The sequence below is a fragment of the Scophthalmus maximus genome, chromosome 8 (genome assembly GCF_022379125.1).
Source record: "Scophthalmus maximus strain ysfricsl-2021 chromosome 8, ASM2237912v1, whole genome shotgun sequence".
Taxonomy (NCBI): Eukaryota; Metazoa; Chordata; class Actinopteri; order Pleuronectiformes; family Scophthalmidae; genus Scophthalmus; species Scophthalmus maximus.
The window spans coordinates 15,409,616-15,427,166 of NC_061522.1; the positions used below are offsets into that span (position 1 = coordinate 15,409,616).

At 43.9% G+C, this 17,551-nt stretch overlaps 1 protein-coding gene across 4 annotated transcripts in view; it reads left to right on the forward strand.

Annotated features, from left to right (window-relative positions):
* The window catches only part of LOC118312365 (cytoplasmic phosphatidylinositol transfer protein 1), a 60,015-nt gene that overhangs the window by 24,956 nt on the left and 17,508 nt on the right, over positions 1 to 17,551 (forward strand). The window lies entirely within an intron of this gene.

Genomic DNA, 17,551 nt, shown 5'->3' on the forward strand with positions numbered 1-17,551 from the left:
ATCATTCACAGTAATGAGAACTAATGAGAAACCATTAATCTCCCCTGCTTCCAGGTCGTCGCTGGACTTTTTCATCACAGCTGCTCGATTTGATATGTACATGGAGTGCTTTCCCGAGAGTGGAGCAAAACGGAACATAAGCGTGGGAGGAACGGAAAGCTCAGAGTGATATTATTTTAACATCTAATTATCAGCACTTGTCCCAGTTGTGCACGTGTCGTGGTGGAAACCGATGTGGGCAAATCAGTATTGTCCTCAACATAAAACAACAACATACGGCGAGGCACACGCCGTGCAGTCATTAAAACCTCTCGCAACACACAACCGCACGTCCTCTCGCCTCTACACGGCATCAAGATGAGAGCGGTTGTTAATTTCTACCTAAACGAGAAGCCCATCTAGACAAAAATCCCTTTGGATTTATTGACAGCTCACTGACGTTAAATTACCTCTGTTTATAGTATTAGTTCTGAGTATTAGTTTGTGGCCCGGAGTCGTCTACAGCTATAACTATAATTAGCTCCTGTGTTGGTTGCCTTGGTAGCACCACAAAGTCCTTGTGACTGTGCCTCCATGTGTGTGTGAGAATGTGTGAGTGAAATTACCTTATAAAGTGCACCGTGGCATGTTCCCCTCGTCTGTCAACTGCACATCTCCATAGATGTGGCATCTGGGACGCATTCGGATGAAGACACACAGACACAAAATGCTCAGACGACTGCTCTTAGATCAACACACGCTGCTCCTGAGAACAGTCGAAGCGCAAAAATAGACGGAATAGATCCAAAGTGAGTTGTTTCCAGCAAAGAGCCAAAATCAGCAGTGTAATTGACACTATGCGTTCACACCAGAAATCGTTCTTGCAGGGTTCTTTTTCTCTCTGGAGCAATTTGTGCTTCCGTTCGGCGGGGATGGTGCCACTGTACCCCAGGTGTGGCACGGCCTGTGGCAACACGGCGCCTGGGAATGCATTCATTCAAGAGAGCTGCAGTGCATTCATTAAGAGGGAAGCGCAATCCAATCCAAAAGGACACTGGGATTTATGGCTGCTCCAGCCCGAGCAGCTGCCCGCAGCTCCTCAGGCTCACAAAGTTTAGCACGATAAAGATGTAGACTCACTTCACCTTGGGTCTTTCTTTGTGTGCCTGCCTGGTATGTGCACCGATATAAATAACGGCGTGCAGACAAGCCAGTCCAGTGTGTTAAGTTTAAGTTACGGCAACTGAGCTCGGATTTATTTTTGCTCCCTCTTCTGATGCCAGACTCTCTAACCTGGTAGGAGGACGTGCTGCCAAAGTCCTGTCCTATAAATTTTCTCCTTGTGAGTTTATGTGACATTGTGTATGAATGCTTGTTTACATTAACTGGGCAGTGTGACTGTAAAGTGAAATTCCCCTGTTGCCCCAGCCAGGATGAACTGAAACGAACTGCATGAACAGAGTTCGTTCGATATTGGTTTGAGGTATCCAGGGCAACGTGTACTTCTAATTGAAGAAAAAACAATTTGGTCGAATGAGCTGTTTGAATAAGAACACATTGCTCCACGTGGTTTTATATCAGTTTCCCATGCACACATACCTGCAGTACGCATAGCACCAGGTAAAGGTGTGCAAGGTCAGTACAAGCAGAGTTACTATTTTCATTTATATAAGTGCAGCACCGTATGCGTCAAGGTTCAGATAAAGTGGAATATAAATTGGGATTAATAGTCATGCTCTCGGCCAGTCACATTACTGGTCTCATACCGTTGTGTGGCAGTTGAATTAGATAAAACAGCGTCGGAATATGGAGAGGAAAGTTCAGAGGAGGAAAGACAGTGTTGTCCAGTAGGTTCAACATGGCAACACAACTAGATGAGGTATTACGAATAGACTGCCAAATGTTTTTTTTACATGTAAGGTGAATTAATGTTTGTGTGCGGTGAGTATTTATGTTGTAATTTACATTGAATGGAAACAGGCTGACCAGGACTGCACAGCTTTTTTCATACCATGTCCAACATCCCATGTATTGAGACCTTGTATGGAATTTTTGACCGGCTCTAGCTTTCAATAGTCCACACTGCAGGGCGGACGCTGGTCAAAAGCTACACAGATTTGAGCCGAACATGACAACAAATAACAGAAAATGCAGCTGCATGATGGTTATTTTTTAGTTTGTTGCCTTTTTGAGTTATTTTTCAATTTCACAAAAAAAAAAAACGTGTGCCTCCAAAGGAGACGTGCTGATGTACAGTTTGGATGCATTGCTACCGAAACCCAAAGATGGCTGCCAGACATAAGGTGACAGCAGCTGAAATAACCAGTGCTACTCGCCAACATACAGGTCAGCTGACTGTGGTACACAGATCGCACCAGTCACTCTTTGGTGGCTTCAGGTGCTTCGACAAAACTTCTGTCATATCTTCTTCAACTAAATATAGATTCCTATCTGAAGTACTCTGGACTGGAATCTGATTCCTCCTCCTTCCTACTTGACAGTCACTGAGGATACATTTTACGTCATCTCCACGTGTCCGCACAGCTTTACCGTGTGTGACACAGCGTCAGTGCACCTGCACTTTGCCTACCGCTGTCCAGTTCATGGAGCTTTGATATCTGTGAGTGATGAAGAGCAGCTGGATTGATATAACCTTGGCGGCATCCTTTGTTTTGCTGTGATAAGGATGAATAATCAGTCGAGATATTCTTTTTCGCCCCTGGTGTTTCTCTAAATTAGTGAAATCCCTCTGCTCTGCCCTTTACCCCCATTTAAAAAAAATAAATCTAATTGCTTTTTTTTTTCAACATTTACATTCCATTTTAAAATAGTTTGCTTTGTTACTTGCGTTCTATGTCTTTTCTAACTGCATATTGAGCAATCAATGAAGTTGACTCTGATCTAATCTAATCTTGCAAATGTTTGCGCAGCTTGTTTAACTAGGGACTATTCAGACTTGGTATTCACATCCATAACTAGTGGTCCGGTCACAAGTGGACGGCTCCAAGTACAGGTGTGAATGCACCCGAGGATGTGTTTGAGATCCAGTTACTCAGATCACATTTGTGGCTGCACATGGCCACATTCTTTCAGCAGTGTGCACCTCCTGCCTACTCAACATTTTCTCCTTTTTACTATTTCAAATTAGTAACATTTTTGTGTGGCACATTGATTTGCTCAGCCCTTCCTAGCCCCGTCCTCACTCACACTCTCTGTTTCTCTTTCTCTGTCTTTCTCCCATCTGTGATTGTCGGACAATGCATTTGGTATTGAGCCACATCATTGCTGTGTGCATTGTGTTTATTTGCAGCGGGGGAAGTGAGATCCGATCACAAGTGGTCACTCGAGACGCATTCTAATGCTAACGCCAATGCCAGGTGTGAACTGCATGCACTTAGAGCTGTCGAGTTGTGATCGGATCACCCAGGTTGACGTCAGTGTAAGGTATGAACCGGCTCTTGTCAGAGGTGTGATGGCGTTATGGTTTAGGTAAAAACGAATGATCCTTACAGTCAATAATATTGTTCACAGAACGGGCGAATATTCACGGATTGTGTTTACTTGCGCTTAATGCACCATGCGTCCAAATAAACCACATCTTTTGAATTTTATATCATATATTTACTTTGTAAAAAGAATACACTATAAAGACCAAAGTCAGAATTGCTGTTATATTATATCCCTCTACTATAGAGTAAATCAGACTTTGCAGACGCAGCCTGCTTTACACCTTAAATGAGGATGACTTTTAAGAATTTGAGTCGTCAGGTTTATACTTTAAGAAAAAGCAGCATAAGTATGTGATGGAAGGACGAATGCAGGGGGGACGAGGATATGAAGACACAGGGCAAGTGGAGGAAGACGAAGGGAAACAGGGGAATGACTGTCCATAGTCCCTGATGAAGTCAGACTTCAACCAGAATGGCTAAAAATAGAGCAGTAGCAGCCCTGGCACGCACACACACACACACACACACACACATGCTCACACACACACACACACACACACACACACACACACACACACACACACACACACACACACACACACACACACACACACACACGCTCACACGCTCACACACACACACACAAACACACACACACACACACCCACACACCCACACACCCACACACACACCCCCACACACACGCGCACACATGCGCACACACACGCACACACATCCCAGCAGGGATTTACATCAAAGCTGTTTTCACCCGTCCTGACCTTTTCATTTAAGTTATGCTCATTCACTCTCTGACTTTGTCATTCACAACCTCCCTGTGCTCCATCCGCCTGCACTCCTCCACTGTCACATTCATAAATACTTACTAGGGGAGAGGAAGTGCTTAAAGTGACCACACTTATACTTTTGAAACACAGACTTCTTTTCATGACGAGGAGGAGCTGAAATGTGGTAAATGCAACATGCAGTACATGTTTACAATGTTTTGCCTTCACCGCTGGTAGTCGAGTCGTGACGGATGAGAGCCAATCAGGAAGGGAATGCAGAGTGAATGCGCCATAGTTACCAAACGTCTGGGTTTTTGCCCGTCCATACTACAACTTTTGCCCGGAGTTTTCAAACGAAAAGGGGGCGAGCAGCGTTTCCAAACTTCTCCGTTTTAGGCGCTCAAAAAGTCCGGAGTAGTGCGGATGTCGGGCACATACACATCAGCAGTGATGCATTTTAAAAACGAGACCTAGTCACGACATTATCACTTTTGCTAAAGAAAAAGGGGAAAAAAAAACCCTGTCCCCTGATTGAAAAAACTCAAGAGAATGACATGGAGGTGAAAGGAAAAATACATGATGAGAGAGGGGGGAAGTGAAAGGACACATTAGAGAAGTGATTAAAGTGACGGACAGAAGACAGACGACACGGTCACACTGACGGGGGACCATATGAGACATAGACAGACATGAATAGAAGTGAACAGAATGTGGTGTTTTTGGTCGTGTAAAAGCCTTCAAGTGACACAGAGGGCACCCTGATCAGTCGGCTCACTCCTCGTCCTCGTCACTTCATGGCTCTTTAACGGTCTTCAGTGTCCACTGTCCTTGCTCACTCACGGCCGCTGTCACCGTCTCCCTGTAAACCACAGCTTTTGGAGCCCTTCTGGTCGAAAGCCGTGCTCTTTACAAGTACACATTTGCACAACAAAGTTACACAATTCAACATATGTGTGAATTACACCGTGCAAGAAACTCTGTGTTGAGTGATGAATGTGAAGCACGTCATGATTCATTATTCTAAATGCTGTTTTCGGTTGGAATTTGGAAGTTGGTTAAAGCTCGTGTCTACATTTCAGTTTGGTCGAAACAGAATTGGTGAACCAAAGACAAACATTTTCCTAATTCACTTGATGACCTTAAGCTGACACGACCTCAGGAAAATGTCTGGAAAATTGAGTCGAGGCATTTTTCCAGAGTGTGGAACGACACGCCCACCGTGAATTTCTACATGCTCTACTCTCACATTGGCTCATTCCGAAATTTTACTAGGGGGCTGGCAGGAACAGTTCTGGAAAATGTCTGGAGCAACGACTTCAGTGCATGTCTGGAAGCAGCCTATAGGTTTTCCCTAATATTTGCTCGTCCTGGGAAAGAACCAACATAATGAAAGCCAATTTTTTTTCAAAAAAGCTGTTTTTTTGTTTGTTTTTGGACATGTGAGATTTATTTTAAGCAGGGCTAGTGCAGTTTGGCATTGTACATTTTTCTGAAGAAAGTGTGTGACCTTTTTCCTTTTAAAAATCAAGCAGATCCCAGTCGTAATGTCTTGAGGTTGAACACCAAAAGAGGCAGAAAGAAAAAACGCAGGTAACAAATGACTCTCGTTGGAAACAGATTAAAAAAAGGAACAATGTGCTGGCTGTATGTGTTGTTGACTGACAGGTATACTCTGTATCCTGAGCTGGGGACTGCTGCGTAACAGGGCAAATTGTGAGTCATTAGCTCCAGAAGAGATTGGACAGGAAAAAGGTTGTACAGCATGTGTCCTCCCAAGAAAATGGCCTCGCTCCCGTTTCCAAAGAGCAAGAGAGAAGGCAGAGTGGCGGTGAAGATGAGCTCCGTGTAACTGAATGTATTCAAATTGCCTTGGTTAACACTGGCTTTAGGATGTGTGTTTATGCATGTATGTATATCTGTTCTTGCGTACCGTCAAGGTGAGCATTTCTGCAAGTTCACACCTGTTTGCATGTGTGTGTGTGTGTGTGGAGGATGCCTTTCCCCTCGGTCGAACAGGGCTAATGGTTTGTTTACATCCTCTCAAGTTTCGGGGGGGATTTACAGTCCCCGTGTTGGCCAGGACGGGGACGTGGAGGGAGGATCCACTGGGTCAGGAGGAACAATCCTTCTCTGCGTCCTCTCTCTCCTACTCGGTTTAGTTCTCTGCTGTTACATCCTCCTTTTGCTTTTTTCAGTCCTTTCACCCCCTTGGCTTTGCTTTTTGTGGTTTACATTAATAGTTTTAAGTATACTTAAATATGCTAATATAAAGAAGTGCATCACTCACTGTCCCCGCATCCAAAGTCCCAAAATTCGACCTGAGGAGCGATCGACTGTCTTGAGCAGTTGCGAGCGTTTAGGGAAGGGCGATGCCCCATGCTCATTGAACCACAGTTGTGCAGGCTGAGCAGAAATGCCTGCATGCGAGAATGCAATTACATTTTCAAATGGTTAGAAATGCATTTTAATTTTAATTGTGACCTACATTTTGCTTACTTAAATGGAAGATTTGTCTGCATTGTTTAGATTGCATCGCATTTGAATATTGTCCACTGCAGAGCAGGTTAAGTCTTTGAAAATGAAATGTCAAATGGGGTTTTCATTTAAATTTCCATATTGTTATCAAATTGCATTATCATTTTAATATAGCCATAGAATGCCCATACAAGGAAGTGAAAAGGAAAGTGATTATTGCATTTTCATAATTTTTTACTTTTTACTCAAAAGACATCATTTGTGCAAAATTATAATGCTATTGTGGAATTACATTTTGATTTTCACATTTACATTATCATTCCAATTAAGTCCCCTATAGGCTACCATACCTATACGTTTGAATATAATATTCTATTTTTTTCTGAATAGAATAGAATTGTCATTTACCTTTGACTGCTATGAAATAAAAAAAATCATTTCAGCAATTAAATTGAAACCCTTGTGAAATTGAATAGCAGTGAGTTATTAATTATGCTGTCTTGACCTACCGTTTACCTCCATTCATGTTTCTCCCAAATGCCTTCCACATCCATCCATCCTTTTTTTCTTTTCTTTGAAAATGTGGGCTGGCATGAATTAATTGTTCTAAATGCTGTTGAGTGTGATCGGTTAATGAATACAGCCAATTAAATAATCACGCAAACTGTGAAAAGTGACGGAAAATGTGTCAGATTCAGAGCAGACAGCGCCAGGGATAATTGTTTGTGTTAGTGCTGCGGCTCTGTGGAGATGGGCGAGGAGAGAAAGGTGTTCAGGGTAGTGTTAGTGTGTGTGTGTGTGTGTGTGTGTGTGTGTGTGTGTGTGTGTGTGTGTGCATGACGTCCTTACAATGGAATACAGGATATTAATGACACCCCTTGTCATTGAGTTTACAATATATGACACACGGAGCATTTAGCATATGTTGTGCCGCCCCCACAAACACACGCACACACACACACACACACACACCCACACACACACACACACTCAGGCATGTAACAGTGTCTTGTGACACACACAAGCTAGAGCAGCTGTGGGCACCGATCTGCAATTCATAGCACACGACTATAACCTTCAGCTCAATGCCAACAGCTCACTGGGCTCTTCAGCTCCGCTCCACAGACACTGGGGGTTTCACTTAACTTTCTCTGCTGTTAAGAGGGTTTTTCAGTCCAGACAGGTGTAAAAGTATTCCGGTGAGCCAGCATTTGAATTTGGTGTCGAGGGAAATTTTAATGGGGAAACATCAGCCAAGTTGTCTGGCATATCTTTACTCTGCTTCCGCCGCTGGGACGGCAGGTTTCCAGTTATGGATTACCTTTTGTGTAGCAGCCTGATCATTTTGAGGGATGATGTGCACCCACCTGTAAATGATCCACACTCCTGGCCAATAAGAATCAAGTACCTTCACATTCATCAGATATTTAAATGGCTGTGAATATGGTTAACTTTTGAATGCAAGTCCCGGATTAAACATTTATCCCTCCAGCACTCCCCATGGTTCGTCTTCTTTTTCCTCAACGTGTGATGAGCAACATCTTAGCCACAGGAACACATCCATCTGTCTGCCCCTGGCATTGGATTTGTATGTAAAAGTGTGTACCGTGCATCATCTGTGTGGGGCCAGGCCTGTCTACATGTGTGATGATGTGATGACTAATGATAGTTGGGGTGATTAATAGTTCCGTCAGAGGTGAGGCGTGTCCCGGGCGTTTGCCTCAGCTGGCCAGCACTTCATCCCACATTAGCAGGAACTTGGAGCTGACAGGTATCAGGTTGAGTCACAGGCGGACACCTCAGCATATATTATTTTGCTTAAAGGTCAAGGGAACCGCCATCAGAATCAATATACAACAACTGAAATCCATTTTTGAAATGTAATATCCATTGCAATGAGACAACAACTCTGTTTGCCCGTAAAATATAGTTGTGCGTGTTTGTATTGACTTTGACATGTAATCAATCATCTGTCGGGTTTAGTTGGCTTCACTATTTTTGGATTGGCATAAAATTGATTATTTCTCAGTGAGTTTGCCTCGTGACTCCAAAGTCACACACAAAGGCGATTTTTTTAACAGATATTGTGATTATAATTAGCGCGCCTGCGCCGTGCACACACACACACACACACACACACACACACACACACACACACACACTGACAGAGAGCGAGATGAGTTGAAGAAGAGAAGGGGAGAGAGCTCTCCCTCTGTAAGCAGTCTGTCTCTTTAACGAGGGAACAGTCGTGGTGTTCGTCACCTCGTGAGACATCTTCATGCGGAGTAACAGTCTCAAACAACTCTCGTGTGGTTCTGTGTCCGTCACCTCTTTCACTGATAGTCGACCGTACACTCGTTGAACTTTCACACAAGCGACGTGCTGCTCCTCTTCGACACCAAAGTCTCCGCTGTATCATTTTGCGACTGTTCTGCCGAGCATGAGGACATTGCGCGGCAGGTTAAAGTGCAGCGTGACTGCACCGAGCGCTCCACTTGCTCGCGTATCACGTGACCCGTGCAATCGCGCCCCTTGCGATTAGAAAATCGCGTTTTATCATATCGCGATATTATCGCAAATGCGATTAATCGTTCAGCCCTAGTGTGTTGTAGGTATTGGACATTGAGGAGCTACAGTTTTTCACTGTGCAACTGTACAAACCAATAGGATGTGTCTTTTAGTAGTATGTTAGCTTTAGAAAATACAGCTACCTTCATGTTTTCATAAATTTCATATAGTTAGAATTTCTGCATATATGTTGACTACCCCAAATAACACTTTGGCTTTTATGAAAACATAAGTGATGAGGTCGAACCAACCCGCTTCGATGGATAAAACAGATAAGAGTAGGACAGAGATGTATTGCAGATGTTTCTCTGTCCTGCAAACGGATTAACTGTGTTCATGGTGCTCAGGTTGAGGAGGCGGGTCAACGTCGATATGATCTTACCTCTGTCTTTTCACTCTCGCTAACTTAATCACTATCTCTACCATTTTCTTGGTCATTTTGGCCTTTCTCTCTCGACTCTCCTTTTGCCTTTGTACATACAAGGGGACTAATTACACTCCTGCTCTACCTGTCGACTGTCAGGCCTACAGTCGAATGATAATCTCATCTGGAGAGAGCAGCCCCGTGTGCCGCACGGTGCCGCCCGCTTGATTAAATGTGCACAGAACATGGGAGGAGGATTGTGTATGTGGCTGAGCGTGTGTGTGCCATCATTGGTACACAATTACAAAGTGACGGGCCCAGCACCATGTGGTTGTGTATGTATAGATTTAACTGTGTGTTTCTGTGTAAAAGATGAATGCATGGAAAGGCCTTAGGCCTATGTGACAATTTTTTTTTTTTTTCATGTATGCATTTTCAGAGTGTATATTGCTTCTGTCCAATGAAAACCGTCTCCAAGTGAAAAGGGCAGTAAGCAACTTTGGAGAAAGACGGTTTGTTGTTGATTTTATGAGCGTACTGGTCATGGCTCGAACCCGCAGACTCGGGAGACGGATGCGCTAACCACGAGGCCATAACCCCTGAGTCGTAATGACTGTTGCTGTGGCACGTCTCTTAAGGTGTCGTGGAGTGATGTTAAACAGTGTCGTGGAGTGATGTTAAACAGTGCCCGCACCATTTTTCTGTTTTCAATTTACAGAGCCAGGGCTGCAATTTTACAAAAAGTGTATTGGATTTGAATCGCTTAGTGCGAACATTTAAACATTTATTTATTTTAAAGGATTAATTGCAAATTTGTGGGTTGAGAGAAGCTAAATAACCATAAAAAAAAGTCATCAACTGGTTTCAGATTTAAGTTTTTATTTAATGTTTTTACCGATAGTCCAACGCTTTTCTTGTCGCAGGCTGCCAGGCAATTTTCGAGGGGAAAACTCCTCAGGCGATGTTTTTTGAAATAGTGTCTAATAAGAGAAGAGCCCACCCTTTCCGCTTGCGTTACCACAGGTTCCCGTGTGCGAATAATGGCACAGACGTGTCTCCCACACGGGCTCATAACACTTGGTCACCGAGGGAAGCACTCTGAGCTCGATTTTACGAGCTGTGAGCCCGGGATTATTTCAACGCCTTTGTTGTCATCTCTGCAGCTATTTCGCTCCTTTAGACAGGAAGTGAGCAATTAAATTCACATGAGCCCTGCCTCGAGAAACGTGCCTATTTTTTTCTCCACCGAAGTCGCTCGTACAAGTAGTCCGTGTTTCAGTACCTGCCAAGCACAAAATGGTCTTTGTGCAGGGCTGCCACGGTGCTCCCTGGGGGGGGGGGGGGGGGGTTAACGTGGCCCCCCCAGCGGAGCACAGTGATCAGCAGACCTATTACTTCTCATTGACATCCAAACAGAGAGGTGCGCCGACCTGGCCGCTGAGAAGCGGAGCTGTTTGACTGTTTGTCAATTGTGTCCTCACTGATACTTTTGTTCCTCACGAGGAAACTCTTTGGCTGACGTCGAGGAACTTCTGCAGACTCGAGGGGCCAATCCTTCTGCCCCATCGGCCGAGGTTATATGTTTAAGAGGGACTCTGGAAAATGAGAATAAACATGAGAATGACAATCTTTAGTTTCTTGAGGCCCAACTGATTGATTGTGCACTAGGACCTGCACACATGGTGATATATAGTGATGTACCGCCTACTAATCATTGCCCCTCTTCTCCCTCTCTACGTTTCCTTTCCTTCCACCCGTCTTCCGCCTATAGCCTCTCTTCCCAATCTGCTGATATCCCCTTTTCTTTTACTATCTTTTCCCCTTTCCCTCCGACTTTTTTCCTCCTTCATCCTCTGACATTCTCCATCCCCCACAACAGTACTGTAGCTGTACTTACCATACAAGGATGCCAAGTCCTCCCTCTCCTCCCCTCCATCGCCTCTCCTGCTCCACTTTCTTGATGACGGGGGCTGTGGCATTATCGACTGCACAGAAAATGCTGAGCGTGTCCAGATCCGATCACATGCTGTATTGAGCGATGCAGCTTAACACTGCCATATTGTTTATTCATACCATGTTTCTCCAGTCCAGCGGTATGTCTGGCCATTTGACAGCCAGTCTAGACCCGTTTAAGCCCTTAGTAATGTGAGCAGTAGTACCCACAGGTTTTTTTCCCCCATCTTGTTAATGAATAGAACTATTTGTGTTTAAGGTTTTATCGAGAACGCAGTGACATAAACACTTACACACTGGTTGGGCGAGACAAATGCCACTACACAGAAACACTTCAGGTGGGCAGTAATAAATTAGATGAAAATGAACAGGGTTGTGACTGATTTAAACTATGTTGGATGCAACTTATCAAGCGTATTGCTACGTTTCCCTAAGGGGGAGCCCCAGACACGCTGAATTCAAATTATTGATGGAAGATTTTTAGGAAAAGTAAGAATCTTCCATCTTAATATGTTATATTTTTTAGGGTTCAAAATGTTTATATACAAACAATTCCTCTGTATTTCTGTCACATTATGCTGCTGCTCTGAGGACCCAGCGGAAGCTGTATTCACATGTTCTCGTCTTCAGATGCTTTATCTTTTCACTCAGTGGCGTTTTGGAACTGCAACCTGCCCACAGATGGAGCAGAAAAGGTAGAAAAGCCGCTGATTCTGCAAATGATCTGAACTCACAAAATGTGCACTTCCTCGTGAAAAGCCGGCAGTCACGAGGTTGTAAGGAGATCATGTAAGTTACGTGCAGTCAGGGAACTAACACTGATGTGTAAAGGCCTCACAGAAAATAGTGAGAAGGGTTTGGGATAAGAATCTGATCTGAGCTGAGCTCTGGTATCAGTTAAAGATTGTTGAATGCCCGTATCTTACGGATAGAAGCCAGTTAAACCACAGACAGGTTTTTTCTTTTTTTGTAAGTGATAATTGTAAAAAGGATCAGAAGCTGGCTGCGGATGGAGACTCTACAGGAGGACATACATGGCAGTAGTCTGTAACTTCACACCTGTCCGGCAGAATGCAGACCTTTTCAGTTTGGGGATTTGGGCTTCGACATCCCAGACCAGAACCCTGCAGTGAGCAGTGACGATGACAACACACTCGGGTTCATTGGGATTGATTAATGAGCAACAACAAACCAGAGCGCCTTGTCGTCAAGACAAATCGAATGAAGGCAAGGCAAGTGCTTGCCTCTTTGCGGTGGCTGCGTCATGTAGCTGAAATGATCGGTCATGCCGAGCAAGTCGTACTTCATCGCTGCAGTGTTCTCTGTCGTGCTTCGGTGGAGTAAAAAATAGGGGCTATTAAACCAGTCGGTACAAGCTTTTATTTGTTTTTTAAACCTTCCCTAATGTGGAGCAGTCTGTTTTGGCCTGTTCGTGGTGAAGCACATTCGTCATGTTGTCCTCAAACATTTCTAATAATCACTGCAGCCCTTGTAAGAGGCCTGCGTCATGAATACACATCGCTGGTATTAGTTGATGCCCGCGACAGCTCATTTGATGATGAAGTGAATGGAAAAGGACATCTCTTGTCTAGACGCGCATTTTAATTAGGCTGATATCACACTTTACTGCCTCTGTCACGCTGTGTCCCTCGCATTAAGTTCGGTCCATCTGTACCTCTTTCTTATTTTCTGCCGCCTTGTCAAATAAACAAATAGTCAAATATTCTCCTGTCTGGTCTCGTGTTCTCCTTTTAACTCCCTCCTCAGCTCGTTCTCTGCCCCGCTGTCTGTCAATCCACGCCTCTCTCCTCCCTCCTTTTGCATGTGACATGTTGTAGGAGGATGCAGAGCATCTGCATTATTTACAGTAGCTCTTGAGCATGGCCGGCTCGCCCGCCCCACCACAGCTCAGAGCTGATTTTAGAAACCATGCCTTTGCTTTCGAGACTTCAATAAGAAAGATGAACTTTCATTAATGCAGCGGGGTTTAGGAGGGTGGAGACAGAAGTTGATGCAAAAAGAACATGTTATGCAATTGGTTCTTGCTGTTACTCTAGAGACAAGAAAGGTGATGTAATATCGTATGCTTTGAGTCAAACAAGCATTTTAAACACTGAATTACGTTCTGTAAGTGTCTGTCTGTCGATTACACTGCACCTGCAGAACGTTTTAGTGGCTGCTTGGTTCTGGCCTAATAATGAAAGACTTTGTATTTAAAGTGACACAACTGCTTGTATGTCAAAGGGTTTGCTTGCAGTGATGAATCAACCCCTTAGAATGATCATTTCCCCGACAAAGCTTTGTCGGCCCTGTTCAGACCTGGCAGTAACATCTGTCTGGTGTACGTCATGTTCACACCTGGCATTAGAATGTGTCTCAACGTGCGTCTCCTGTGACCACTTGTGATCAGATCTCACTTCCCCTCTCCAGTTGCAAATAAACACAGACGAACCCGTGCCCTAATGATGTTGTTTTAGCCAGTATGACTGTCAGACGCACTGTGTTAGTGTGTGTGTTGACGTGAGGGAGACAGAAACAGTGAGGGGAGAGGAGCCAAGAGTGGCGGAGCAAATCAATGTGCTGCACACAGCTCTGCTATGAAAGTCAATATGTGCCGGTCAGTGTTAATATTGTGACGGTGGCCAAATGAAGCAATGTATGGGAAACACAGAGGTGTAAGACTAATTTCGGTTTATGAGGAAACTGTTGCAGGTCGGAGGACGTCAGCCGAGTAGACGGTCCTCCAATGTGGCCCAGCACGCATTTTGCGTTCACACGTGGCCACATAGTCCCGTGATATAGTAATGTCACCGTCTTACGGAAGTATTGGCCAGACTACCGATGAGCCACTTCAGGAGCAGTGTTTTCTGTCGGGAGAGGAGCTCCCTTTACCATGGACTTTCGCTGCTGCGCCGATACTCAGGTGGCACGGACTGTAGGGTGAGCGCGGCGCAGAGCGAGGCAGCACAGGAGGAGAGTCAGATGACGAGGGCTGACCAGGAGGGTGAGGACGTGCAGGTTTACAGCTGGATATTGTTAATATCAGCTTTATAAAATCATTAATAATATGTCAGTTGTGACCACAATCTTTTTGTTACTGGCGAGTCCAAATTTTATTGCAGGTTCAAGGTTTTATGAAGTAATGAAACTTATTAGGGAATAGTCATTCCGTATGAAAGTGCCCAATATTATTGCACATTGTTTAATTTTATTTTCTCTAAAACCAAGAAAAGGAGCATATCTCCAGCCGAGAAGTTAGAGACAGGCGTTTTTCTTCTTCTATTTTTTTCTTGAATAATAGAAAAAAGACAAATGGTATTATGAAAAAATTTTTTGCATACCTTTTGATTGACATGCCAGTTAAAGCCACATCTTGCAACAAGATTTTCTTTAGCATTGTGGGTCTATGTTGCTTTCACTGTGTAAGCAATTTACAGTGGTAGACGCCTGCCAGTTATGCTGGACAGTTGAGAAAATGTCAAAAAAGAAAAGGAACACTGATGTAACACCCTCGCAGTGGCAGACGACAGCCGAACGTGTGCCTTAATAACTGTTCACCCCTGATCTTAACCCGCTGTTATGTCTGCCTCTCTAGTCTCACGACCTTTTAAGACTTGGATATTGTGTGTGGGGGTTGTTGTTTTTTCTGTGCCTGTGTCCCCTTTTATGACACTGCAATCTTATATGTATACCTTTTATCTAGAGAGCACGGGCCTTGGGCTGAAAAACTACAGAGGAAGTGATGAGTCATGGTGTCGCTGCCCTTTTAAAGTTTAGCAGTAACCACTCTACAGTACCACAGAGAACACTGAGCCGAGGTGCTGCAGCTGGGTTTGGGTCCTTGAATGCCTGTAGGTTTAATGAGGAAGAAATAGTAGTAAGGGGCAGTAAGCAATTCTAAAGCAATACATGCTTTGGTGCAGTGGTTAGCTCTGTGGCCTCACAGCAAGAAGGTTCTGGGTTCAAGCCTTTCTGTGCGGAGTTTGCACGATGTTCCTGTGCCTGCATGGGTGTGCTCCAGGTAATCTGGTTCTGAAGACATGCAGGCCAGGTTAACCGTCCGCTCTTGATTGCCTGTAGGTGTGAATGTCAACATGAGTAATGTAAGTCTAGACCAATGGCCAGGTTCCCAAATACCTTCCGATCCAGGTTTGTGTGCCGACGATGTCCGACAGAACTGCGATCGTCTGCAGAGTCTTCCTTTCATTAAAATGACCAGACGTCAAGGAATAAGAATAAGACTCATGCTCACTCGAGGATGTGAAAGTGTGGATTTAATCAGAATTAATCAAAGCCTATATTCGAAAAATCATCACCCTTGTCGTTGAGTTTGTTAAACCCTCTTATATGCTGGCGGGAGTTTCAGGGGATTACACTCTTGTCCCTGCGGCCGAATTGGCCACTGAAAACCCTGTTGAGCATAACGACGGCCATCCCCACACCAACCAAACTACGAAGTAAGACTTCTATTAAATCACATTGTATATGTACAGTACGTGGAAATGATCTCAATGTAAGTGGACTACATTTTTACAGTATTGCTTTATAAATATAGGTGGACATTATACCCTCTTTTGTATTCAGCTGTATTCAACTAGAAATCAGTTTTTACCTTTTCTTTAGTTCCTCCATTTTGGAGGTTCATTCTATTTGGATGCTTCATTATGCATGAAACATTTTCATGCAAGTGTTAAAATTGTTTGTCTAGAAGTTGCAGATGCCCTAAGGGTGTAAATCCCCAGTGACAGGATCTGTCGTTACTGCCACTCTACCTGGTCTAATGAGTTGTTTCGGGGGGTTTCTTTTGCACATGCCTGTAAAAAAAATGTGCTTCGATCAGAGATTTGCAACAGCAGCGAGCTCCTGACACCAATCTTAGCCTCCCTGGGAGCTGCTTTGGGTGAGCACCTTACATTATTCCCCGACAGCATTTCACAGCACAGCCAACAGCCGTGACAGGTAAAGGTCACGGAGAGTGTGTGTAATCCAGTTGAGTTTGCTCCCCTTCCTTACTCACAGTCTGCTCTCACATTGGCGATTTCTCGTGGAAGTATTGGGTCGACGGAGCAGGACACGGAGAGCAGGTTCACCTTTTAACAGCCTGTGACAGATCAAAGTGTTATAAGCATTAACAGTCATTATCAAACCATCTTATGTTCCTGTACACTTCGTCTTTTTACTCTCTTTCTTCCAGGGTTAAGTCAAAAATGAGTTGTCTTTTTTTCTGTCTTTGATTTAATTCCAGCCTCCCCTTCTCAGTTGCCCTCCCTCGATGCTCCAGAGTTTCCACAGGCAGCCGGCTCATTTTCTCTCTCTCTCTGAAATCATTTCATTAATTTCCACGCTTTTCCTTTCAGGCTCTTTTGTCCTGAACATGAGCTTTGGAACTATCATTAAAAAGATTAAAGATTGAAATGTCATACAGTCAATCCGGACTTTATTGCATGAATGAAGTGCACAAGCTCCAGGACATCAGAAACAAAAAGAATAGCAGTTATTGCATGGCAGAGTAAGGCTGCCCTTTGGTTGGAGATGCAGTATTGCAGCAGAAATATTCTTGACTTGGCTTTGTTTTCCAACCTTTTCTTTTCAAGACTTAATAAGGCAGTGAATAAAGAATGAGCGGCGACTGCAGGACTAAGCAGATAGAAAGTTCCTGGTCAAACATACAATATGCTTTTCAGCTGTGTGAGAAGTCTCTCTTACTTTCTGACAGCTGCGGGGCAGAAATAGAGACTTCTCAACTTTATACTGAAGATACATTTGTTATTAGAGACAGTCTGACTGCACAATTTATATTCTGAAATAGTGAAGATTATTGTTTACTAGCTAAAATACTTAACAAAATATTTTTTCTCTGCTTTTACCAATGACACAATGTCCTGTAAATGTAGCAGTTACAAAAATGGATTAAAACTAGTTTTTGGATTTTATTCCTGTGTGAAGTGGCACTTATTCATTCTATGTCTGCTAGTCTT